Source organism: Notamacropus eugenii, chromosome 5, assembly GCF_028372415.1.
Source record: "Notamacropus eugenii isolate mMacEug1 chromosome 5, mMacEug1.pri_v2, whole genome shotgun sequence".
NCBI classification, from domain to species: Eukaryota; Metazoa; Chordata; class Mammalia; order Diprotodontia; family Macropodidae; genus Notamacropus; species Notamacropus eugenii.
Genome location: NC_092876.1, coordinates 321,862,469 through 321,880,116, shown reverse-complemented (window position 1 = coordinate 321,880,116; position 17,648 = coordinate 321,862,469). Strand labels below are relative to the sequence as shown.

Genomic DNA, 17,648 nt, shown 5'->3' with positions numbered 1-17,648 from the left:
ATATCGCGCAGATTCGAAAAATGAAAGATAATGTGAAATATCTTATTGGAAAAACAACTGACCTGGAAAATAGAATCAGGAGAGACAATGTAAAAATTCTGGGACTACCTGAAAACCATGATCAAAAGAAGAGCCTAGACATCATCTTCCATGAAATTATCAAGGAAAACTGCTCTGAGATTCTAGAACCAGAAGGCAAAATAAATATTCAAGGAATCCGCAGAACACCACATGAAAGAGATCCAAAAAGGAAAAATTCTCTCCCTTTTTCATTACTTGCCCTCTCATAATGCCAAACTTTACATGCGTGGATTAAAATCATCATTATTGGTCATTGACCTTATTAATAATTTCTAATAACATAGAAATAAAAGCAAACATTTAAATGAAGAGACTTCCACAAATCAGCCACAATGACTTTAGCCAGTTATTGAATCTTTTCACTTGCTTTTAATCCTGGCATCTCTTTCTACTGGTCAGAAAAGAAACGAGGAGTGAAAGTATTCAAAGATGTAATGAAGGAACTAGGATTATTTTCTCAGGCATAGCTCCCAGGAAGCATCAGGCAGATATGTGCTATGGATTGGATTTTGGTAGTCTCACCAATGCTGCTCTAGTCTGGTTAATAAAGTCTCTTCCTGTCTTCCTGCATGTTCCACCATTCCACAGGCTCTCTGCTTCCCATCTGTATCACCCAGGCAATATTCACAGCTCCAAGGCCAACTATGATTATGCCAGCATAATTCTGAAGCACAAAGTATAACAGATTCTCCGTATAGAAGGCAGAAGGAAGACATTTATTTAAATAGCATAAAGTCAAATCCTAACACCAGAAAGCCAAATCTATCATGGTAACCAAGAAATCAATACACCTAAGCATTTCAGGGGACAAAGCAAACCTCCCAAGCCACACTGGAGAGTCAGAGTCTTCCCACAAGCAAACACTTTTGTGCCTTTCAGTACCTGCCTCTTTCCTTCACCCCCAACCACTCTCACCAACTTCCTCTCAGTTCTTCTCCACCCTTCCTGTTTCACCCTTCAAGCAAACTCCTCCCACCACATATAACTTAGATTTCCATGTGATTTAAATAAGTCACATGGGCCTATTAATGAATGGGAAAGATCTTCCCATTTAAATTACCATTACACCATCCTAGATCAACTTTCTGTTTCAGAAGCAACACTCAGTCCCCCCTGAAGTTACACACTAGCTCAGTTGACAAGCATTAGTTAAACCCTTATCACTTATCATGCTAAGTATTGAGAATATAAACTAAAACAAAAACAAAAAAAGCCCTTGTCCTCTAATAGAGGAAGACAACACATAAGAAATGAATTAATACACCTGTGACAAAATCCAGAGAATCAGAAGCAAAGCTAACAAATACTTTGCTGAAATCCAGATAAACTAAGTCTTCAGCACTTCCCTGATTTACTAACCCAGCACCCTAGTCAAAAACAAAGTATGAACAAATGAGATTGGTTTGATATAACCTAGTATCCCATTTTACATGTTAAAAAAAAAAGTGAGACCCAGAATGATTTCCTAAATGATCCATCTACAATTTAAACCCAAGTTTCTTATTTCTGAGATCAGCACTCATTCCAACTTTTTATGCTGCCTGCTCCTCTATAAATACTCCTTCTGCATGCATTTCAATAAATAATTGAGTGAGTGATCAAGCCAATGTTCTAAATTCTGAACTATGGGAGAGATATTCCTGTGACCTGGATAAGCCAGAGAAGGTTTTAGTTAACAAAGAGTGGGTCTCAAAGGACTAGAGTTTTCATTTTATTTTATTAATTTTGCTTCTATGTCTCTTCTTCTCCCCAAACCTCAGTTTCCTTCTATTGATGTGTAGGATTAAGCAGCTAGAGATTATATTTTACAGAAGAAGAGTTTTATAGATAAGGAAGCTTAGGCACAGAGAATCACAATGACGATGATGAATGTTGATAAATTATAATAATAAAGGTAGCTGTTATTTTATTTGCTCTTTAAATTTTGCAAAGGACTCTTCAGTATAGTATCTCAGTTATTCCTCACAGCAACCATGGTTGTTGCTGTTCAGTCATTTCAGTTGTGGTCAATTCTTCATGATTCTTGTAGGGGTTTCCTTAGCAAAGAACCACTGGAATGGTTTATCATAGATAAGAAAATTGAGGCAAACATTAAGTGACTTGTTTAGGGTCATATAGAGTTTGAGGCCAGATTTAAACTTAGGAAACAGTCTTTCTGGCATTCTATCCTCTGTGCCACTTACAGCCCTGAGAGGTAGGTGCTATTATCCTTACTTCACAGATGAGAAAACTGAAACTGAGGGAGGTGAAGTGAGTTGCCAAGGATCTCAGAATAGTAAGTATCTGAGGCAAGATTTGAACTAAGGTCTTCCTGATGGTCTAGGGCCCTGATTCAGTTTTCTATCCAGTGTATTTCCTACCTGCTTATGAAAACATTCCTGAATCTTTCAGGAAAAAAGAAAGAACTCCTTTCTTTGTGAGATGCCATATAAATGTAAGCTAGCAATGTGGTCTGGTTAATTTAATGTATAAAAAATTCTTAAATGATATAGAACATATTAACAAAGCTTGGGAAAAAGACTAAGATCATTCTTTCACTTATTTGTATGAGTCCTCAGTATCTAGCAAAGTGCTTTCTGCTTCATAACTCCTTAGTAGAAACAGAATAATAGGATAGTAGGTGGAGACCTGGAAGAAATCATGGACAAAATCCATTTTGATGCTTTTATTTTAAACAAAGTTGGGGGAGGGGGGTTGGTTGGAGGGAAGGAACATGCATTTTATAGTGACTACATTGAACCAAACATTGAGCTAAGCTCTAACAAATATTATGTCATGTGTTCCTTAAAATAACCCTGATAGGTAGGTACTAGAGGCAGCATGCAGAGCACAATGGACAGAATACTAACTCTGGAGTCAGGAGGATCTGAGTTCAAAACTAGCTTCAGAAACTCGATTGTGTGACCCTGGACAAGTCAATTAACCCTGTCTGCTTCAGTTTCCTCATCTGTCAAATGAACTGGAAAAGAAAATGGCAAACCACTGCAGTATCTTTGCCATGGAAACACCAAATGTGGTCACAAAGAGCCAGACTGAACTGAAAAACAACTAAACAACAAGGTTGATACTATTATTACCCTCACCTTACAGTTGTGGAAAATGAGGTAGATAGAGGTTAAGTCAATTGCTCAGTAGTAAATGTCTAAGAATGGATTTGAACCCAGGTCTTTTTGACTCCCAACCCAGTGCTTTTATCCACTGTATCACCTAGCTGATAGATGAGGGAACTAAGGCCTAGATTTAGAATGATAAAGTGTCATGAAAACAGAGATGCATAAGAAGAAAAAAGAGATTTGTGCCCAGGTCCTCTCACTCCAATCCAAAACTTCACTATATTTCCTTCCCCTAGAACCATAGAATGTTACAGTTAGAAGACAGGGCATGCTAGAGCCAGTTTGTATTGGCTCATGAGAGCTGATTGTTAAATATTCAAGAGATATGTTAACATTTGTTGAATCATTTCCAACTCTTTTTGACCCCATTTTTGGTTTGTTTTTTTTGACAGAGATATTGGAGTGTTTTGCCATTTCCTCCTCCAGCTCATTTTGTAGATGAGGAAATTGAGGCAAACAGGGGTAAGTGTCTTGCCCAAAGTCATACAATTAGTAAGTATCTGAGACTTGATTTGAACTCAGATCTTTCTGATTCCAGACCTGAAACTTTATGTACTGCATCACCTAGTTTCCCTTTTACACTCTAGAAATGGGGAAAAACTACAAATCAAGACTTGATTGGTTGTTTTGACAATTTTCTATACTTAAATGGAAAAGAATGCTAATCATAATATATGTTAAACTAAAAAATGTGTCATGCATACCAGTTTATTTTCTGGAAAGAATCAGTTGCTAAATATTTATCAGCATAACAATGGATAAAAGAGTGCATTAGAGAAATATCTAGTCCATCCTGGAGGAACAACATCCAAAGAAACGGACACATAATTCTTCATTAAGAGATTTAAAACTAGAGAAGAAAAAGTGGCAATTTTTTTGTTTTGTTTTGTTTTCCAAGTAAAGTCAAGTAAAGAGTAAAAATGTAAAAAGAGAAAAAAAGAGGCCAGAGGACTACTAGGCAGGGAGCCTAGGCAGAAATAGTTCTGCAGGAACTACTGGTGGGAAACACATGGCACAGCTTCATGGGGAGGATGAATCAGCTCTTCTCTCATTGATTTCCTTCCTGTGGAGTTGCCAGCAGGGGCTTAAAGAGACTGCATGTCCCAGGTGATGAAGCACTAGATTTGAAGTCAGGAAGACCTAAGTTCAGTTTCAGCTTCTGGCATTTACTTGCTCTCTGACTTTTGCTTTAGTGTCCTCATCTGTCAAATGAGGATAATAATATTAACTATTTCCTAGAACTGTTGTAAGAACCAAGCAGAACAATGTACATATATGAGTGTGTGTACATAAGGACTTTGTAAATCTTATGGATGCATACAACTACTTTGTAACTTTACAGGGCTTTATACATGTGAGTTATTATTATCCCTATAGCCTAAAAGCTATTGAGACTGAACATCTTGAAGGTTTTGGGGAAATCGGGAATCTTGAATTCTGAGATGATTTTCATTATTCATATTACAGAAGAAATTAATACTTTATAAATAGTACATTAGGGGAAATATTTGTTAATCTAAGTCTAAAATATTATTATTTAATTATATATATATATATATATATGTATATATATATATACATATATATATATATACATATATGGTTAAAACAACTTTAACTGTCCACTACTTCTTATTTTTAAATGCAAAAGTGATCAAATGTTTCAACAATTTCAGCAGGCTTCTTTGAAGTTCAAAAAAAGTTTTGAATACAATAATTTCAAATGATTGCAATTGTAGCCAGCCCTGAGAACTGCAATATCTGGGACAAAGGTATCATGTGTTAGACAGAAAAATATCATCAGAATAAGAGAACCCCAGGTTCAGATGCTCTTTGGACAGTTTGTACTTCTGTGACCTTGGGGAAGTAATTTAACTTTTCAGGACCTCAACATCTTCATCTCTAAAATGAAAGGATTGAACCAAATGACTTTTAAGACTCCTTCCAGCTTTAAATGTGTAAAGATCCTATGGTGCTCTAATGATGATTGGTTAAGGTCATTCTGAGGCCTCTCATTAATTTCTTACATAGGATAGTGAAAAATAAACCTCTAATGCATTTGCACTATATATATTTATCCACAGCCAAAGCAGGACAATCTAGATGTTGTTACAAGTGAGCCACTTAACAACACAGAGGTTTTTTGGCATAAAGTACACTTTCTTCAAAAATTAATATCACTCCATTACTTGAATGCAATGGATTTGCCAGTTCTTCCATTAATGTGGGCAGTCCATCCACTTGCAGATGACACTCACCCACACCTTTTCATCTGGTGTGATTCTTGTCTCTGTTTTCCCCAAGATCCTAAAAAAGTAATCCATAGATTATGCTAAATATCTTTAATTTAAAAAATGTATTTCATGGGTATTAGTGAAATACATAGACAGTCCCTCTGTTATTCCTTGTTCTTGTTTTATTACTGACCCACTCCATTTCCAATTCTACATTCCTTCATATCATTTTTTTTTGCACATAGTACATCTTTGGAAATATAGTGCAATCTTCCCGTATTAACTCAATAGACTAATTTTTTAATTGCATGTCATTGAAATAAAAAGTAGTGTAACCAAGGTAATCAAAGGTAATATAGAGTACTTCAATATAATAAAATTTATCATTTGGGTTGTAATCAATTAATGGAAAGTTATAGATGGTTAAGACCTTTCCTGTTTTTGGTAATAACCCTAGTCAAAGAACGGTAATGAGCTTTGTCCTAATGCCTTAGGCAGAAATGGCCAATTTCTGTCCATACCCCTCCCTCAATATTTGTGATGATTTAGTTAAGAGTACACAATAACAATTGGCAGAGCCAAAATTCAAACCTAATTCTACTAGCTTGAATCTTTATTTCATATCTCACTATTTGTAATGTAAAATGGAACAATGTTTTAACAATAAATCTCCAATGTTGGAATACTAAGTAGAGGAGGGGATATTTTAAGGGGTCAGGAGGGACTTTTTCAATTCCTCCTCCAGTGTCATTGTCATATTCTGCCTACGCATAAGGTGAGCTCTGTTACATGGCAGATGACAAACTAGCCTCAAGAGTTTGAAGTATGGGGCATGCGGTTTGAAGTTTCTGGGATCTGTTGCTGGATCTAAAAGGGTTTTTACTGAAAGCAATGAGAATTTTTACTTAGCATATTTGAGGATAGATCATTAGTCCTAGTTGATGACATGTAATGGACCATGAGAAAGAAGACAAGGACAATGAAAGTTCCTAGGGCAGTATAACCCTCATACTGATACAGCAGCTCCTACCTCTAAATCATAATAGCTTGCTAACTCTCTCACCCTGAAGCAGAGAATGACTCTCCCTAATGAGAGTAGATATCCACCCTCCAACATGAGGTCCTAGATGGATAACTCAAAAATGAGGCTGGAATGAACAGGGATGAGATGCAACCTGAAATGTTACCAGAAAGTCATAAATAAGATGGTCTTCAGGCCATAACTAGAGAAAGGTTTTTGCAAGATAAGGTTTCCAGGGCTTGAGGAATGGTCATACAAACTTTTGTTTGGAATACTTGGGTCTACGGCTCAAGACATTTCTGAAGTCAGGAACATTTTAGATATGTTATAAGAAAGGGAAGTTCCTTTGGTCAAGGTTTGATTGGTTTTCTCCCTCTGAGCTCACAGACAAAACGGTGCCAAATAGCTTAAGTTCTAGAGAAGGGACAGGATGAAAAAAGAAAAAAGAAAAAGGAGTGGTTAATAGGCATGAGAAGAAAACACGATTTGCTGGACTAAGAAAGAATAAGCCTGACAATTCAAAGATTTGTTTTTGTTTGTTTGTTTATTTGTTTTTTTCTATATGACAATAGAAATAAAGCAATTATACCTGCAGAGTAACAGGAGTACATCATCATCATCATCATCATCATCATCGTTGTCATCGTCATCATTGTCGTTGTTGTTGTTGTTCATTCCTGTTCAACTCTTCAAAACTCCCTGGACCATAGCACACCAGCGTTGTCTATCCTGTACTATCTCTCAAAGTCTTTCCAAGGTCATGTTCATTGCTTTCATGACGCTGTCTACCCAGCTCATTCCCTGCAATCCCCTTCTCCTTTAGCCTTAGACCTTTCCCAGCATCAGAATCTTTTCCAATGATTCCTGTCTTCTCAGTATGTGGCCAAAGTATTTGTCCTTCCAATGAATAGAACAGTAGTACCTACAAAGAGACAAATATAGAAAAGAATTCAGAGTCAAGCTTAGTTTGTGGAGCAATGAAAATAAGCCATTTTTTTGTTTCATGAAGTACAAGGAGGTGGGAGTACCATGCAGAGGAAGCTTGAGTATCAACAGACTAAAACCCCAGAATCTATTATTACCCTTTCTATCAACCTAAGAAGTCACCCACTAGAAAAACTGAATTGAAGTATAGCAAAAGAATTTGTCAAAAATAAACTCAAACCTGTGGCCTTCTCCTCCAAGTGTTCCTGCTGGCTTGGTTAGAGGCAAGCAGAAACTATAAAATTATTCAATTACTGTTCTATAAATGTTTTACCCTGCCTATATCTAAGGGGGAAAATAAATGCTGATAAGATGGCCTGAGAATGCAGACACAGGTGCTGGCATGAAGCAAGGATTTTGAGAGAAGTCTCTGACTGAAGCACAGAAAACTATTTAAAATCAGGAAAATAGTGAACCTCCCACAGTGAAGACTGACTGTGGAGGGAAAGCTGGATGTCTCACCCTTTGATTGAGAGCTCTTTGATAGCTGAGATGGAGAGCAGATCCCCCTTTTTTGGGGGGAGGGCATATGGCCAATCATGGTTTTCAACCCTAACCACCATTGTGCTGTCATTGTAAATAATTATCAACTCTCAATGCTTTTAATAATCTGGATGACTAACATGAAGTGACGGCAAAGGTAAGTGTGATAGACTAATTTTCTTTTCGAACTTTTTTTCTCCAGATATGATGATGTCATGGAAACAACCTTTAGATAAAATGAGGAACTTATATTCAAATACTATATCCCTTTTTGTTTGCCAAGGGCTATAATAAAAGGGATAAAAGGGATTTTTGCCTTTTGAGTTGCCCTCTCTCAAGGCTTCCAGGCTGAACCAGCAATAGACTTGAGTTTGCTGTGTTATCTCTGTGTTTTATTTGACCCACGTGTTCTAATCAATCTTGGAGGTTTCTGAAAACACTGGTCACAACTTAGGAATTCATGAATTACATGTTCTCCAATTTTCTTCACTGAAGAAGTATGTAAGTAATAATAACAACTTATATTTGCATAGAAATGCAACATTAACAAAGAATTCACAACATAACAACGCTGTGAGATGGGCATTGCAAATATTATAATCTCCTTTTTACAGATAATGAAATTGAACCCTAAAGAACTTAAAAGGATTTCTTCAAGATCAGAGAATGAGTGTGAGACTAAGACAGAATTCAAATCCAGCACTCTTCTGTTCTCAGTTCTAAACTCTTTCTACCATGTTACCTCTTTTACATACTTGAGTATTCCAAGGATTCATGATTTATTCAGTATTTATACTCTTTCCAATGACAGAGATCACAACCCTTCGAGACCTTAGTACACAGTACTTCATGAATTATCATGGCCAAAATAGCTGCTCATTTAAGACAAATAATTTTGTAGTGAGGCTCTCTATATTTAATGAGGATGATTCTCAGAAATCATTCACCCAGTCCATTTCTTAGATCTTACTTGACCAGGAGTGAGAATGGTATGGGTGAAAGGGCATTGATTGTGTGGCCAGAGGAGCTGGGTTCAAATTCTTTCTCTGATGTCCTCAGAGGAAGTCATTCAACTTCCCTGGTTCTCAGTTTCCTCCTGGTTTATGATTCTACTTGAATCTTTTCCAGCTTTATAGAACCTGCAACAACTCATGTTCCACTTCAAGATACCAGAGATTCATCCACGCTCCAATGAGACTTTGGAGAAAGGAACACAACAGAGGGAGGCACACAATATGAATTATTAATATTATAACCTAACAATTCATATAGTGATTTGCAAATTACAAACTGCTAATGAAATGGAAAGGGTAGTGTTTTGTTTTTTTTTTAATAAGGAGATTGGGATGAAGATGATCTTTATAAAATCCTATAGGAATAAAAAATTCAAGTCTTCCACAGGCAAGAAAAATACTTTCAAGACCCAAAGCACTTCCTCTACTGCTATACATATACATACACATACACACATATACACATATGTTTATATGTATGCATACATACAAACACATACCTATATATGCACATACACATTCTATATATACATACCTATACACACATATGTGTGTGTATGTATATGTGTGTGTATGTGTATGTAACTACTTCCAGTGATTTGTGTTTTGTTAAATTAATTACCAACACGATGTCATTGGAAGGTCAAATAGTCTAAATAGTACATTTTACCCTCAGCTTCTCACATTCTGGATCAACAGAACTGGGCAGTTGGGAGCAGAGTTGAAACTAGCTATAGGTAAGAAAAGCAGCTGCCTAGAGCATGACACAGAAGGCACTCTTTTAACATCAAATTTTATAAATACACATTTTCATGCCAACATATTCTACTATTTGTAACAAGAACTAATTATTTTCTGAGAAGCTGAAGTGATGCTCCATCATTTTAATAATGGTTGAAAGACTTCTGTAACAAAAACACACACACAGAGGTATACTTTTCAAACCTTAGTGAGAGCACATAAGAGAACACAAATGCCTCACCCCAGCTCTGACATACAGGAATGAAAAGGACATTTGAAAACCTTACCCTTCATCTGATACGACTGAGAGCTGTTCCTGGGTCAGTGTGTCAGGTATGTTGTACTAATAATAAAGCACTAGCCATAACAGATGAGACAAGAAAATCAATCGCAACCCTTTTGGTTGTTTTCTTACATATGCTCTACCAGCTAAGCAGCCATGACTTTATAGCAAATGCTCCATTAATATTTAAAGGTGGAGAAGGTTGCCAATTTGGGCTGCCAGCTAATAAGAAGATGCTTTGTCTTAAGGAGAAGAGGGTACTTTTTGAATCTGAGTGGTCAGCTAGCTGTAATAAGAAGAATGATGATTTTCAACTGGGAGATTAATGAATAATTTGGAATTGCTGTCATTTTGACACAGAGCATGACCTTTTCAATTTGACATATTACTTCATTCCAGCCAGATCTTATAGGTCATGCTTCCCAATGATAGGAATTTTGCTGTGCCAATATTCCAGGCATATCAAAGACAGAGCAGGGATGTTGGGAAGAAATAAAAAGAATGAGAAGCTGATGGAAGTGACCTACCTAGTACTATTTTATTGAATTGAATTCACAAAACCATAGGCAACGACATAAGATGAAATAGTTGCTTCAACAACAAAATAAGGGAGATGGATTAGATGGTTACTAATCTCTATTCCACGGCTCTATGATTTCTTACCAACCACTGTTTTCCGTAATACTATTGGCTATCCCTGGTCTATGGGCCTGATCTTTGGACTTCTATACTGGACATTTTAGAGATTCTAAAGTGGACATTTTCATTCCCTGGATTTTCTGTTATTGATGAAAATATGGTGATGGAAGAATGGAGTACAGAGAGCATTTCTTGGTCAACAGATTTATGCTATAAATTGAAAAAGATAAAAGACTAATGAGGATGCCATTTTGAAGTCTTCACTGAATTTCTATAGAACATATTCCTTGAAACCTCAATTTCCTCCATATTCATTAAGCTGTTGTTATTCACATGATACTTAATTGACCTCTAATAGCACTAGCAATCTCTACTGCTCAAATTAGAACTTAATTATGTTTTGTTTTGAGACATTCTTTGTTGTTTTTAAATGTACATTAAGTTTACCCTTCAACTAGATAAGAAAGCAGAGAATATAAGTATATGCAGATATAGCTATATCTATAGTTATCCTATAAATATCTATAAACATCTATATTTCTATGTATGTATTTACTTATTGACAATGTGATCCTGGGCAAATCACTTAACCTCTTAAGCATAGGCATCTCTCTAAGGCTATGCATACCATTGTTGGTCTGCACTAGTAGATGGAATTTCCTCATTGGGTGCCCCATATATGGATGAAATCATAGGTCTGGTCCACTCCAAAAAATGTGACCCCTTTCCAAGAGGGTATATTACATTAAATATAGTAGCTACTAACTTAAATATTAGTTGGTTAGATTTAAAAATTCTTCTGGAAAACTTTAAGGCATTTTCTTCTACTGTGTGTGTTCATTTTTCCTTGCTGAAGAAGACCATGCCATCAGAGAAATAATGACATGACTTGCAGTTGACTTTATTTTGAGTGAGGCAGGGCTGTGCAGGTCACCAGCCTCACTTCTCCTCCAGAGCCATCTGAATCCAGTGACCAGATATTCATCAGGATGACTGGAGATGACTCAGGATGAGGCAGTTGGGGTTAAGTGACTTGCCCAACATCACACAGCTAGTGAGTGTCAAGTGAGGTGAGATTTGAACTCAGGTCCTCCTGACTCCTACATTGGTGCTCTATCCACTGCACCACCTAGCTGCCCCTTTTGTCCTACTATTTTATGTTAAAGTCAGGGAGATATTTAGTCTTTGAATTATAAGGCTATATAAGGAAAAAGTAGTAAATTTGGGTTTTAGAAGTCTCTTTTCTCCAATTAATAAGCATTCAAAATAACCATCTAGGCCCAGGGGATACACTTAAAGACTTTTCTTTTTTCCTTATTATATTAGACAGTAGCCCTCATTTTAATGCCAGTCCCCCATATATTTCTCAGCCACATCTAGTTTTTGAAAATTATAGCTTTAATAATCTGTCCTTCAATTCTGATGATTTGTCTGTGGTTACATTTCTGCTCTTCTTATAGGAGGCAGTATCTTTGAAAACAATATAAAAGATTGAGATCTCATAACTAAAACATGGCAAATTGATTACTGTATGCATAAAGATTATTTTAGGACTTAAAAACTCTTAAAGGAAGTGCTTTCTAACCAATCAGATCTCAATCAATCCAGTCCATAAACATGCCAGGGACTGTTAAGAACAAATAATATAAAGAAAGGCAAATGACAGTCTCTACCATTGAGAAACTCACAATATGATGGGGGAGATAATGTACAGACAAGTATGCACCACCAAGTTACATTATAGGATACATGGGAAATAATCAACATTAGGGTGTACTAGAGAAAGTGTTATTTATGAAAGATTCCTACAGAATGTGGGATTTGTTCTAATATGAAAGAATTCAGGAGGCACAGAAGGGGGCAGGAGAGAGACACACAGAGACAGAGAGAGAGACAGAGAGAGACAGAGACAGAGACAGAGAGAGACAGAGAGAGAAAGTTCCAAGCATGTGGATCAGCCATTGCAAATTTGTTCAAATAATGGCAAAGAATCTAGTGTCACTGAATTGAAGAATCTATTGGGGGTAGAGGAATAAGGTGCAAGAAAACTGAACAGGTAAGATGGGCACCAAGTTGTTAAAGGTGTTGAACATCATACAGGATTTTAAAATTTTATCCTCGAGGTGACTGAGAGTTATTACAGTTATTGCATTTTGCTAAATAAAGGGGGGGGGGTAATAGTCATATATACATTTTAGGAAGATAATTTTAACAGTTGAGTGGAAGATGTACTACAGTAGGTAGAGATCTGTGGAAGGTAAACCAAATAACTATCTATTGCATTAATCCAGGAGTAAAGTGATAAGGGTCTACATCAGGGTGGTAGCAGTCTCAGAGGGGAAAAAGAAATGTATTAAAGAGAGGTTTTCTGAAGGTAAAATTGATAGCCCTTGACAACTGGTGGAATTTGGACAGAGTGAGAGTGAAGGATAAAAGATGACACCTAGGTTTCAGTCTTGGGTGACTGGAAGAATAATGATGTTCTTTTTAAAAAAATTATTATGGGGGCAGAGCCAAGATGGCGGAGTAGAAAGACGCACATACACATAGCTCCGAACCCACAACCAATAGAATATCTGTATAAAGTAACTCACGGAGAATTCTGGAGCAATAGAGGCCACAGAACAGTGGAGCGAAGAAGATTTCTGTTCCAGAGGGACCTGCAAACCTCTCGCAAAAGGTCCGTTGTGCTGTGGACGCGGAGCCCAGCCCAGACCTGCCGCAGCCGCGGCACCAAGAGGAAGAGATCTGAGCAGGCTTCAGGGATGGGATCTCCAGCGGCCACACAGGTCCCTCCACCCACAGATGACAGGGGCCAGTGAGAGCGTCTCTTTGGCAGGTCGAGAGGGGAGTGGGGTGCCCCATAACTCAGGCCCCATCGGCAGGCAGAAGCTGAGAGGCAGTGGCAGACCAGGGCTCCCCAAGCAGACAGGAGCCTGGATCCATTGTTGAAGTTTTCTGCATAAACCCCCTGAGGGAACAGAGCCCGTGAGGTGCTTGCCACTAGGAAATAAGAAATACAGGTAAAGGGGTATAGAAAGTTATCTGGCCCTACAGGACAAAAGAGAAGACGGAGACAAGGGCAGAGAAGGATGATAGAAGAGAGAGCAGATTGGTCATAGGGGCAATTAGAATGCTTGGTGTTTGAGGGGGAGGGGATAAAAGGGGAGAAAATTTGTAACCCAAAATTTTGTTAAAATGAATGTCAAATAAATAAATTAATTTAAAAAATTATTATTATTTTATTTCTTTTCAGTGTTCTACAATCACTTCTACGTATCTTAGGTTTTTTCCCCTGCCTCTGCCTCCTTCGTGCCTCTTTCCCAACTCTCTCCCAGAGATGGCATGCAATCCTCTATAGGTTCTACAATGCATTCCTATTAAATACATTTTCACCTTAGTCATGTTGAATAGAAGAAATACAATGAATGGAAGAAACCACAAAACAAAACAAAACAAAACATAACACAAAAGAAAATAGTCTGCTTCATTCTGCAATCAAATTCCAGAGTTCATTCTCTGGATGTGGAAGGCATTTTGCCTTAAGAGACCCTTGGGAATTTTTTAAGTCCTTGCATTGAAATGAAGTACTAAGTCTACCAGAAAAATGCCTTGTACACTGTGGTTATTGTTGTGTACAATTTCTCCTGGTTCTGCTCTTTTCACTCAGCATTAGTTCATATAAGTCTTTCCAGGCCTCTCTGAAGTCTTCCCGCTCATCATGTGTTACAGTACAATAGTATTCCATAACATTCATACACCACAATTTTTTCAGCTATTCCCCATTTGATGGATATCCCCTTCATTTCCAACTTTTAGCTAAAAAAAAAGAGAGTTCCCATAAATATTTTTATATATGTGGGACCTTTTTCCATTTTTTAACGGTCTCTTTGAGATATAGTCCTGGAAGCAGTACTGCTGAGTCAATGGGTATGCACATTTTTGGACGCCTTTGGTCATAGTTTCAAATTGCTCTTCATAATGGTTGGATCAGCTCACAGCTCCACCAACAACGAATTAGTGTTCCAACTCTCCCACATCTTCTCCAGCATTTATCATCTTCCTGTTTTGTCATGTTAGCCAATCTGATAGGTGTGATGTGGTATCTCAGAGTTGTTTTGATTTGCATCTCTCCAATCAATAGTGATTTAGAGCATTTTTTTTTCATTTTTATTTCTTTTTATTTAACTTATAACATTCATTTTCACAAAATTTTGGGTTCCAAATTTTCTCCCCTTTTGTCCCCTCCCCCCACCCCAAAACACCGAGCGTTCTAATTGCCCCTGTCTGCCAATCTGCCCTCTCTTTTATCATCCCTCTCTGTCCTTATCTCCATCCTATACCCCTTAACCTGTATTTCTTATTTCCTAGTGGCAAGAACAGTACTTGACAGTTGTTCCTAAAACTTTGAGTTCCAACTTCTCTTCCTCCCTCCCTCCCCACCCCTTCCCTCTGGCATGCAAGCAATTCAATATAGGCCAAATCTGTGCAGTTTTGCAAATGACTTCCATAACAGTTGTGCTGTATAAGACTAACTATATTTCCCTCCATCCTATCCTGTCCCGCATTACTTCTATTCTCTTTTGATCCTATCCCTCCCCATGAGTGTTGACCTCACATTGCTCCCTCCTCCCCATGCCCTCCCTTCCATCATCCCTTCAACCCTGCTTATCCCCTTATCCCCCACTTTCCTGTATTGTAAGATAGGTTTGCATGCCAAAATGAGTGTGCATTTTATTCTTTCCTTTAGTGGAATGTGATGAGAGTAAACTTCATGTTTTTCTCTCACCTCCCCTCTTTATCCCTTAACTAATAAGTCTTTTGCTTGCCTCATTTATGAGAGATAATTTGCCCCATTCCATTTCTCCCTTTCTCCTCCCAATATATTTCTCTCTCACTGCTTGATTTCATTTTTTTAAGATATGATCCCATCCTCTTCAATTCACTCTGTGCACTCTGTCTCTATGTGTGTGTGCATGTGCATGTGCATGTGTGTGTGTGTGTAATCCCACCCAGTACCCAGATACTGAAAAGTTTCAAGAGTTACAAATATTGTCTTTCCATGTAGGAATGTAAACAGTTCAACTTTAGTAAGTCCCTTATGACTTCTCTTTGCTGTTCACCTTTTCATGCTTCTCTTCATTCTTGTGTTTGAAAGTCAAATTTTCTTTTCAGCTCTGGTCTTTTCATCAAGAATGCTTGAAAATCCTCTATTTCATTGAAAGACCAATTTTTCCCCTGAAGTATTATACTCAATTTTGCTGGGTAGGTGATTCTTGGTTTTAGTCCTAGTTCCTTTGACTTCTGGAATATCCTATTCCATGCCCTTTGATCCCTTAATGTAGAAGCTGCTAGATCTTGTGTTATCCTGATTGTATTTCCACAATACTTGAATTGTTTCTTTCTAGCTGCTTGCAATATTTTCTCCTTGACCTGGGAACTCTGGAATTTGGCCACAATGTTCCTAGGAGTTTCTCTTTTTGGATCTCTTTCAGGAGGTGATCTGTGGATTCCTTGAATACTTATTTTGGCCTCTGGTTCTAGAATCTCAGGGCAGTTTTCCTTGATAATTTCATGAAAGATGAAGTCCAGGCTTTTTTTTTGATCATGGCTTTCAGGTAGTCCCATAATTTTTAAATTGTCTCTCCTGGATCTATTTTCCAGGTCAGTTGTTTTTCCAATGAGATATTTCACGTTATCTTCCATTTTTTCATTCTTTTGGTTTTGTTTTGTGATTTCTTGGTTTCTCATGAAGTCATTAGCCTCCATCTGTTCCATTCTAATTTTGAAAGAACTATTTTCTTCAGTGACCTTTTGAATCTCCTTTTCCATTTGGCTAATTCTGCTTTTGAAAGCATTCTTCTCCTCATTGGCTTTTTGAACCTCTTTTGCCAATTGAGTCAGCCTATTTTTCAAGGTGTTATTTTCTTCAGCATTTTTTTGGGTCTCCTTTAGCAGGGTGTTTTCTTGTTTTTCATGCTTTGCTTGCATGTCACTCAATTCTCTTCCCAGTTTTTCCTTCACCTCTCTAACTTGATTTTCAAAATCCTTTTTGAGCTCTTTCATGTCCTGAGCCCATTGAGTGGGCTGGGACACAGAAGCCTTGACTTCTGTGTTTTTCCCTGATGGTAAGCATTGTTCTTCCTCATCAGAAAGGAAGGGAGGAAATGCCTGTTCACCAAGAAAGTAACTTTCTATAGTCTTATTTTTTTTTCCCTTTTCTGGGCATTTTCCTAGCCAGTGACTTGACTTCTGAGTGTCCTCTCCACCCCCACCTCACCTCCTGATCCTCCCAGCCAGCACTTGGGGTCTGAGATTCAAATGCTGCCTCCCATTCTCAGGGCTTTGGGCGGGGGCAGGGCTGCTGTTCAGGTGAGATTAAGTTCAGGTGCTCAGGTCAGGGCAGGGCCACCTCACGGGCTCTGTTTCCTCAGGGGGTTTATGCAGAAAACTTCAACAATGGATCCAGGCTCCTGTCTGCTTGGGGAGCCCTGGTCTGGTCCCACCTCCACTGCTGTCTTCTGAGAGGGCCTGAGTTATGGGGCACCCCACTCCCCTCTCGACCTGCCAAAGAGACCCTCTCACTGACCCTTGTCATCTGTGGGTGGAGGCACCCAGGCGGCTGCTGGAGATTCCGTCCCTGAAGCCTGCTTGGATCTGCTCCTTTCGGCGCTGTGCTGCCGAGGCAGGGTTGGGCTCTGCTCGGGGTCCAGGGCACAGGGGACCTTTTGTGAGAGGTTTTCAGTCTCTCTAGAGTAGAAATCTCGTCCGCTCCGTTCTGTGGTTTCTGCTGCTCTAGAATTCATCAGTGGTTCTTTTTTTTACAGGTATTTTATGGGCAGTGGGTTCGGAGGTAGTGTATGTGCATCTTTCTACTCTGCCATCTTGGCTCTGCCTCCTAGAGCATTTTTTCATATGACTATAGATAGCTTTAATTTCTTCCACTGAAAACTGCCTGTTCATATCCTCTGACCACTTACCAATTGGGGAATGACTTGTATTCTTGTACATTTGACTCAATTCTCTCTATATTTTAGAAATGAAACCTTTATCACA

General features: G+C 38.1%; 1 long non-coding RNA gene across 2 annotated transcripts in view; it reads right to left on the bottom strand.

Moving 5' to 3' along the window:
- The window catches only part of LOC140506355 (uncharacterized), a 157,227-nt gene that overhangs the window by 4,418 nt on the left and 135,161 nt on the right, over positions 1-17,648 (bottom strand). The window contains exon 4 of one of the 2 annotated variants that reach the window (XR_011967896.1): positions 7,039-7,371. This is a non-coding gene — a long non-coding RNA (uncharacterized lncRNA). Of the gene's footprint in view, positions 1-6,983; positions 7,372-17,648 lie in introns of those variants that run through there. The other variant, XR_011967895.1, reaches the window with a different exon arrangement.